Source organism: Babylonia areolata, chromosome 19 (assembly GCF_041734735.1).
Source record: "Babylonia areolata isolate BAREFJ2019XMU chromosome 19, ASM4173473v1, whole genome shotgun sequence".
Classification (NCBI taxonomy): Eukaryota; Metazoa; Mollusca; class Gastropoda; order Neogastropoda; family Buccinidae; genus Babylonia; species Babylonia areolata.
The window spans coordinates 43457222-43467221 of record NC_134894.1 but is presented as its reverse complement, the minus strand read 5'-3'; the positions used below and the strand labels follow the sequence as shown (position 1 = coordinate 43467221).

At 45.3% G+C, this 10000-nt stretch overlaps 1 protein-coding gene across 1 annotated transcript in view; it reads right to left on the bottom strand.

Annotated features, from left to right (window-relative positions):
• Window positions 1-10000, bottom strand: part of LOC143294321 (complexin-like) — a 98780-nt gene that overhangs the window by 56098 nt on the left and 32682 nt on the right. The window lies entirely within an intron of this gene.

The window sequence follows — 10000 nt, the reverse complement described above, 5'->3', positions numbered from 1 at the left end:
GGGCTGTTTTCCTGATTGGAATGGAGTGGTTCTTGGAGGAAAGAGGGAGGAGTGTGTGTGTGTGTGTGTGTGTGTGTGTGTGTGTGTGTGTGTGTGTGTGTGTGTGGTTTGGATAGGGTAGAGTGAAGAGTTAACTCTCTCCATACGAACGGCGAAAGAGACGACGTTAACAGCGTTTCACCCCAATTACCTCCATCAAAATATTGCAAGCGGAAGGCTCTTATACTGAAGACGTGAATGTTGACAAAGAATACCACAATTTCTGACGACGGAAGCTAAAGGTTGGGTCATTCAGACACCCACTGGACATCCGAGGGGTCTGTGTAGAGGAGAAGAGAGGACTGGCCGTACTGAATGAGTTAAGACTGAGGATTGTCATGGAAGAAATTATTCTCACTGATATCTTTGGAGGACGGTTCGGGGAAGTGCAAGAGGGGACGGGGGGTTGGGGTTAAAAGTTGAAGGTCGAAATGATGGACTTTGTCCCTAATATCGTAAGGAGACAGACGTGGGGAAAGGGGGTGTGACCACTGAAGGCAGACAGTTTCAATGGAACAACCCCTTTCCTGGAATGGGATGGGATGGATGAAGTGAGGTAGTTGGATTGTGAAGGACGATGGATGAATTGGAGCAACCCGTCCATGGTGTCTTGGGGGGCGGGGGTGGGGGGGGGGGGGGGGGAAGGAAGGTGGGATGGATGATGAAGGATGTGGATTGAAATGGAGCTGATCCCTCTCAGAGGGAGACAAAAAGGACCTGTCGGTGTTACTTCGGTTTTCCCAAACCTCAGGCTGATGAAAGGAAGCATCCTGCAAGAAAAGTGTTCTGTGCTGCCTCAAGAGCATAGGCTGTCTTTCTGATTGCAATGGAGTGGTCCTTGGAGAGGAGAAGGAGGTCTCTCTCTCTTCTTTCTGTGTGTGTGTGTGTGTGTGTGTGTGTGTGTGTGTGTGTGTGTGTGAGAGAGAGAGAGAGAGAGAGGTTTGGATAAGATAGAGTGAAGGGTTAAATGGAATGGAACAAATAATACCTCACTGATATCTTTGGAGGATGGTTTGTGGAAGTACAAAGGGGGTGGCGGGGTGGGGACAGGGTTAAAAGTTGAAGGCTGAAATGATGCATTCTATCCCTGATGTCGTTAAGAGGAGGATGCGGGAGAAGGGCTATGGGGAAGAGAGTATGGGGACTGAAGGTTGAGAGTTCCAGTGGAGCATTCGTCTTTCCTGCAAACATGACGTGTTTGGTGGATGGAGTAAGGTGGCTGGTTTGTGAAGGATGATGAATGAATTGGAGCAGCCCATCCATGGTGCATTCAGGTGGGGGTGGAGGGTAGGGGTGGGGGGGGGGAGAAAGGTAGGATGGATGAAGCGTGTGGATTGAAATGGAGCTGATCCCTCTCAGAGTGAGACAAACACGACCTGTCGATGTTATTTCGGGGACTGGTGGATGTGTGTGTGTGTGTGTGTGTGTGTGTGTGTGTGTGTGTGTGTGTGTGTGTGTGTGTGTGTGTGTGTGTGTGTCTGAGAGAGAGGTTTGGACAGCGTTGAGTGATGGGTTAAAACTGAGGAGGGGTGGGGGTGGTGTTAAGGTTGAAGGCTGAACTTATGCACTCCCTGACAGATATCGTAAGGAGGAGGTCGTGGGGAAAGGGTGTGTGTAGGGAGGAGAGTACGGGGACTGAAGGCTGGAGATTTCAATGGAGCAGCCCTGTTTCCTACAATCGGGAGGGATGGGGTGGATGAAGTAAGGTGGTAGGTTTGTGAAGAACGATGAATGAACTGGAGCAACCCGTCCACGGTGTCAAGGGGGAAGGAAGGTGGGTGGGGTGGGTGAAGGATGTGGACTGGAATGAAGCTAATCCTTCTCAGAGGGAGACAAAAATGACCTGTCGGTGTTATTTCGGTTTTCCCAACCTCAGGCTGATGGTGGAGTCCTTCTGCAAGAAAAGTGTTCTGTGCTGCCTTACGGGCATAGGCTGTTTTCCTGATTGGAATGGCGTGGTTCTTGAAGGAGGGATGGGGATGGAGGCGGGTAGATGAGTGTTTGTGAATGCCAGCGCGCGCGCGCGTGTGTGTGTGTATGTATGTGTCGGTGAGTGGTTTGGTTAGGGTTGTGGATTGGGTTAAGATTGGAACTGAACATAATCATCTCACTGATATCATTGGAGGACATGGCTGGAAAATACAAGGGTGGGTGTTAAAGGCTGAGGGTTGATGGCAGGGCAAAGAAGGTGGGTTGACATGAAGCTATCCCTTTCTTAGCTTGTGCGTAGGTATGTGGTTTGTGTGTGTGTGTGTGTGTGTGTGTGTGTGTGTGTGTGCGTGTGTGCGTATGTGTGTGTGTGGCGGGTGAGAGAGAGAGAGAGAGAGAGAGAGACAGACAGACAGACAGACAGACAGACAGATAGAAGTGTGAGGCAGTCCCTCCAGATATGTAGGATGTGAGATGCCAAGAGTGGAGCAGCCCCAACCTGACTTGTGATGTAAATGCTGAAGGTGACAATGGAACACACAGCCAGCCACCACTCCCCCTGAATTGAGGGTTAATTTAAAGGTTGATGATTGCAATAGAGCGATCCCTCTCCTGATTTGTGGGTCTGTGACAGTCTGTTCTGGTGTGTAGGTTTTGGGGCCCTGGGGACTGATATGGAGCAACCGTCGCTGATTTAGTTTAGGATAATGGGCAGTGGAAGAGAGCAACACGTGTGTGTGTGTGTGTGTGTGTGTGTGTGTGTGTGTGTGTGCGCGCGCGTGTGTGTGTTTGCGTGTGTGTGTGTGTGTGTGTGTGTGTGTGTGTGTGTGTGTGTGTGTGTGTGTGTGTGTGTGTGTGTGTGTGTGTGTGTGTGTGTAATTTTCAAACTGGTAAGTGGACAGAGCAGCGTTAAAGGGTAAAAGAAGAAGAGCAGACAGTGGTATTGATGAGAGAGGCAGAGGCAGTGGAAACGAACTGACGCTACTGGCAGCTTGATGTTGTATTGGTGTAGCAGGAGAGTCTCGGTCATTTTGCATCACGGTTATAACGCTAAATGCAAATGACTGTATCTAGGTGCAGTTAAAGTCTAAAATTGTGTAAGTTATGATGTATTAGAATAACATAATGTATCTGCTAACTAGCAGCAGCAGCAGCAGCAGCAGCAGCAGCAATGGTAGTAGCAATAGTAGTGAGAAGAAGAAGAACAACAAGAATGATAGTAATAGTAATCATAACGATAACACTACTAGTAATACAAGTAGTAGTAGTAGTAGTAGCAATAGTAGGAGAGAGAGAGAGAGAGAGAGAGAGAGAGAGAGAGCAGACAAACATGTATACATACAGAGAGACACAGAGACTGAATACGGCACACACACACACACACACAAACACACACACACGCTCGCGCGCGCGCGCACACGCATACATACGCGCACGCACGCACGCACGCACGCACACACACACACACACACACACACACACACACACACACACACACACACACACACACACAAAGCGCACGCACGACACTCTTTTTGTCTTTTGCAAACAAACCAAACCCTTAACTATCGGGAACGTCAAAGCACTAAAAGACTTCCAAGACCAGTACCAAAGTTACACTCGCCTGTAAACTGCTTCACTCCACAGACGCAAACAAGACTCTGGGGTCTCTCTTTTACCGCTTTTTTTTTTATCTTTTAATCGATCGAGAGTGGCACCAGCGCCTCGCAATGAGAGAAATGTCGCGGGGTATAAGTTTGAAAGCAGTGCTTTGTGAAGCTGTCTTTATCGTGGAGTGTTGTTGTTGAAGTGTGATACTTGAGCAACGTGGTTGCGGAAAGGTCAGTATGTTGGACACAATCCTCTGGCGACAGTTTTGTGTGTTGCCAGAGCCAACGAGACTTGGAGGACAGGGAATGGGGTTTTTTCAGGAGGGAGGGAGGGGGGGGGGGGCGGGGGATGATTTCACTAAGATCAGAGCTGTGGTTTTATGTCTTGGGTGGTTTGTTGGGTCTTTTTTGTTTTTATTTGTCGGTGTGTGTGTGTGTGTGTGTGTGTGTGTGTGTGTGTGTGTGTGTGTGTGTGTGTGTGTGTGTGTGTGTGTGTGTGTGTGTTTGTCGGTGTTTGTGTGTGTTTGATTGTCAACAGTAGAGCAAATTGCTAACAAAAAAAAAAAAAAAGGAAAAAAAGAAGAGAAAAAAAATTAACCCCCAAGGTAATGTTTCCTGTTGGTTTCCCTCTGCAGAGGAATGGTTAATTAAACGCGTCTGGTTGTGCGATGCCTCAGTCTTTGCTGCAATTCTGGGCGTTATGCCAAGACTGTCTGTCTGTCTTTCTGTCCCACGGTCTGTCTGTCTCTTTGTGTGTCTTCAAGTTGACACGTTCATGTCTACCTGCATGTGCATTTGTCTGGCTGTCTACTTAAAATCATAGTCAATAGATTATGAGCGCTCCCCCAGACACACACACACACACAGACGGAAAAAAATTACACCAGCCCACTTCACGCAACACATCTTGATTTTTTTTTCACAACTTTACACAACTTTCCCTTTGCACCAAAGATGATGGGAATTACATGCAGATGGCTCATGGTCCTCCATAAAAGACACGAGACTATGTTTATGCAAAGAAGCACTCTACTGACATTTCAAACACGTACTCAGAATATTCGACATAATCAGGAGTGAATCAATTTTTTGACAGTCCCTTAAAAGCGAATTCCTTTGAGTGTTACTGAAGTGCGGACTACAATCCCCACATGGGTTACTAGCATGTTTGTGTTGGATTACTGCAACTCTCTTTTGGCCGGCCTTCCCAAATATGTTAGACAGACTCCAACGAATTCAGAATAACGCTGCCAGACTCATTTGCAGAGCTTCTAAATTTGACCATGTTTCTCCTCTCCTTCAGTCTCTCTACTGGTTGCCTGTTTTTGATCGAATAGACTATAAGCTATCCACTTTGACCTTTTCTGCAGTCAGCGGATCTGGCCCCAAGTATCTTTCTGAACTTCATATCTATACTCCGTCTCACCAGCTCGGTTCTTCCTCTGATACTCGACTTCTCAGGATACCTCACGTCAGAAGTAAGACCTATGGACACAGATCGTTTTCTTTTCAATCGCCAAAGACGTGGAACAAGCTCCCTGATAACCTCCGTCATTCTGATTCCCTCGCATCTTTTAAATCTCGTCTCAAAACTCACCTTTTCCCTCAGCAATAAGTTCAATTGTGGCAGGTCCACTTCCTTTGCGTTAGCTGTGCTTGACTATGTGTGTATACATATGTATGTGTACATAACTACATGCATATATATGAATGTGTATTGTGTGTGCGTGCGTTTATGTAAGTTTGTGCCTGCCTATGTGTGCGTATGTGTTAGGGTAGCTGTTAGATACACATGTATTGTTAAAATGTATGTATGCAGTGTGTGTGTGTGTGTGTGTGTGTGTGTGTGTGTGTGTGTGTGTGTGTGTGTAGTCACATTTTGATGTGTGTATGTAACATAGATGTAATGTTTTATGTTAACAAATCGTTTTTGTAAAGCACCTAGAGCAGATTTCTGGATAGTGTGCTATATAAGTATCCATTATTATTATTATTATTATTATGTTTCTCTTGATGACTTGGGGGACGAGAGCGGAATTTTTCTCTAGTTGTGGCTTGCATGTGTGGTGAATTTATTATCGTACATATCCATCTGTTCCACGTCCAAGTTGGCGCGTTTTCATGCTTTTCCATATCGTTATAACTCTCTCTCTCTCTCTGAGGATTTAGTTATTTCGAAATAGTCTAATACTGTGACTGCGACCTGTGTAAATTTGTGCATGTGTCTTGTATCAGTGCGCACGCGCGCACGTGGGTATGTGTAGGAATGCGTTGTTGTGTGAATGAATAAATGCGTATGCGCATAGTTTATCAATGTATCTGCGTGTGTTGGAAATTTGGAAAATGATGATCTGATAAAATGTTGATCTAGTGGCGCATTCGCTGCGCCAGCTGGAATGTGTAAAGTTTCTTATCTTGATGTGTACGTTTCAGAGGTGTGGAGAAACCAAACACTTTTGCGTACATACCAGTTTGTTGAGTGTTCCAGGTCACTTTTTATGCATTCATTTCTTTATTTGTGTCGCATCTTTTCCTTGATTCTTTCGACCGAAAAAACAACAACAAAAAACAATCACACACCAAAGCATCTACATCCCTTTTGACATTAGGAATTTGTTATTGATGTTAATAGAATGTCAAAGTGTTAACTCTCTCACACACACACACACACACACACACACACACACACACACACACACACACACACACACACACACACACACACACACACACACACACACACACACACACACACACACACACACACACACACACACCGTGTGAATTGAAATGATTGGCCAGCGTGGTTCTCAGCCATCCAAATATTTTACAGCACTTAAAAAAAAATTGCGGAGGCAAGATTTCGACAGGCGTTTTACAACAGGAACCACTGATCGAACGTGTATTACAGTTTGAAGAGCCCTCTTGGGTACTTGAATGAGTAAAAGGGAACCGTCTAGCCCCAGTCTCCTGTGTGTTGTCTTTCCTACAGACCATAATATTGGCTGGCTTCCTTTCCGGACAAAGTTAAGAGTGTGTTGGAGCGTTGAATGGAAAACCAACACTCCTTCTCCTGCTCCCTAACTGATCCAGTATTCTAGCTCATTTTCATGTATAGCTAGTATAGTATTTCATGGTTTCTTATTGTTGTTATTGATATCTCAAGCCCTGACTAAGCGCGTTGGGTTACGCTGCTGGTCAGGCATCTGCTTAGCAGATATGGTGTAGCGTGTATGGAATTTACCGAACGCAGTGACGTATCCTTGTGTAACTGAACTGAACTGAACTGTTATCTATAATTATATTGATTTATGTTTATTTCAACTTCGTCAGCGCCGTTTCAGTGGCATCACTCTCACGCCGCTTGCTCCAAATCCTTCACACACAGGCGTTTGACGTATTTGATTGATAAGAACAAGCGCATGTATGCATCTATGTATGAATGTATGTGTTCATGTTTATAATATATATATATATATATATATATATATATATATATATGTGTGTGTGTGTGTGTGTGTGTGTGTGTGTGTGTGTGTGTGTGTGTTTCTTCCGCAGATACATTTCTTCACAACAGACTTATCAATAAGGATGGTCGAGATACTGTGTACCTTAACAATTTATTTTCAGTAATATTGTTTTCATGATTATTATCGTCACTTCTTCCCCCATGTCATTTGGGTTGAAAGCTACTGACATTATTTCAGTGTTCTTCCTTTCTCTCTCTCTCTCATGTACACAGGCACATACACACAAACACAGACAGACACACACGCGTACGCGCGCGCGCGCTCGCTAGAATTATTGTGCTCGTTTTCAAAACAACGATTTCCTTCGGGATTTTAGGACAATAGTGGTATTCGTCGTTTACGTCTTTCCTTACTTCGTGCCTTCCTTCAGTTTTTTCTTCTTCTTTCCTTCTTTCTTTTTTTTTTTCCGCCTGTCTTTGCTTCAGTACTTTTTATTGTTCATCTGCCCGACTCGGTCTTCTTGTCTTTCTTTCTCATCGTTTTCCTCGTCTTCTTCTTCTTCTTCTACTCCCACTTCTGTTTCTTATCTTCTTCTTCTTCCTCATTCTTCCCTCCTCCTCCTCTTCTTCTTCACCTCCTCCACCCCTTCCTACTTCTTTTTCATCTCCTCTCCTCCTCTTCTTCTTCCCCTTCCTACTTCTTTTTCTTCTCCTCCCCCTCCTCCTCTTCTTCTTCCCCTTCCTACTTCTTTTTCTTCTCCTCCCCCTCCTCTTGTTCTTTTTCCCCACCCTTCCTACTTCTTTTTCTTCTCCTCCCCCTGCTCCTCTTGTTCTTCTTCCTCCCCTTCCTACTTCTTTTGTCTTCACCTCCCCCTTCCTCCTCCTCTTCTTCTTCCACCCCTTCCTACTTCTTTTTCTTCTCCTCCTCCTCCTCCTCCTGCTCTTCTTCTTCCACCCCTTCCTACTTATTTTTCTTCTCCTTCCCTTCCTCCTCCTCTTGTTCTTCTTCCTCCCCTTCCTACTTCTTTTTCTTCACCTCCCCCTTCCTCCTCCTCTTCTTCTTCCACCCCTTCCTACTTCTTTTTCTTCTCCTCCCCCTCCTCCTCTTCTTCTTCCACCCCTTCCTACTTCTTTTTCTTCTCCTCCCCCTCCTCCTCTTCTTCTTCCACCCCTTCCTACTTCTTTTTCTTCTCCTTCCCTTCCTCCTCCTCTTCTTCTTCTCCCCTTCCTACTTCTTTTTCTTCACCTCACCCCCCTTCCTCCTGCTCTTCTTCTTCTCCTCTTCCTACTTCTTTTTCTTCAACCTCACCCCCCTCCTCCTGCTCTTCTTCTTCCACCTCTTCCTACTTCTTTTTCTTCACCTCACCCCCCTCCTCCTGCTCTTCTTCTTCCACCTCTTCCTACTTCTTTTTCACCTCACCCTCCTCCTCCTGCTCTTCTTCTTCCACCTCTTCCTACTTCTTTTTCTTCAACCTCACCCCCCTCCTCCTGCTCTTCTTCTTCCACCTCTTCCTACTTCTTTTTCACCTCACCCCCCTCCTCCTGCTCTTCTTCTTCCACCTCTTCCTACTTCTTTTTCACCTCACCCCCCTCCTCCTGCTCTTCTTCTTCCACCCCTTCCTACTTCTTTTCTTCACCTCAACCCCCTTCCTCCTGCTCTTCTTCTTCCACCCCTTCCTACTTCTTTTTCTTCACCTCCCCCTCCTCCTGCTCTTCTTCTTCCACCCCTTCCTACTTATTTTTCTTCTCCTTCCCTTCCTCCTCCTCCTCCTCTTCTTCCTCCCCTTCCTCCTTCTTTTTCTTCTCCTCCCCCTCCCCCTCCTCCTCGTCTTCTTCCTCCCCTTCCTATTTTTTTTCTTCTCCTCCCCCTCCCCGTCCTCCTCCTCTTCTTCCTCCCCTTCCTACTTCTTTTTCTTCACCTCCCCCCTTCTCCTCCTCTCCTATTCTTCTTTTTCTTCTCCTTTATCTTTTTCTTTCTTTATTCTCAGGAACAATGAAAATGCTGATTCTGAGATGTGGTTCGTTGCTGGCCTTGTCATCAGCGGTAAAATTCTGAACGTATTCTTGAAAGAGGAAACGCACACGCTTCAGAAAATCAGCGGCGGAACATTATACTAGACGGTTCACAAAAAGCTAGGGACCTTTTGGAAATTGGCAGAGGTTTCTTTTCTTTTTTTTTTTTTTTTTTTGCTGCCCCATCATCTGCACCGTTTCAGTGGCATTACTCCCACGCCGCTCATTCTTTTTAGATTCCTCCATACACGGCCACACCCAGGTTCGTCCGTAACAGTACCAGCGTCGGCAGTCCGCAGGGAACCATCGATGTTAGGTCGCCAGAAGGCCACGCACCAGAGGAGACCCTGCACTGCTGCTGAGTCACTTCGGTGGTGGCAGAGGTTTCTTGTAGTGGGCACGGTGAAGTGATGCTGAATGAAATGTTAGATACAAATGACCTTTTCTTCTATCTCTTCGCTATCGTAATTTTTTTTTTTTTTTTTTTGAGAATTAAAAAGAAAATTTATACCGATTTTATTTACTGCTGACTTCGTTTCTTTCTTTCTTTCATTCATTTTTTTTTCTTCCCCTTTCTTTTCTTTCTTTATCATCTTTATAAAAAATAAGGCTCTGTTTGTTTTAGCTTTTCTTTTTGTGTTGTTGTTGCTACTAGTAGGTGCCGTTTAAGAGTAAGTAACTTTAATTCACTTATGTAACACGGCAATTATGAGATTGCAGTTCCTACGTCAGGAGAGTGGGAGAGAGATCAGAGGCACACAGGCCAAGCCAAAGAAGGCAAAACTATTACCAAATGAAAGCTATATTTGCTTGTACGTTTTGTAACAAGCTGAAAATTAATGCGAATTTTGTAATTTGGATTGCTGAGGTAAATCATGTACTGGTCAGACACTGCGGAAGACTACATAACGGATCTCTGTCTCTTCTGTCTTCCCTTGTC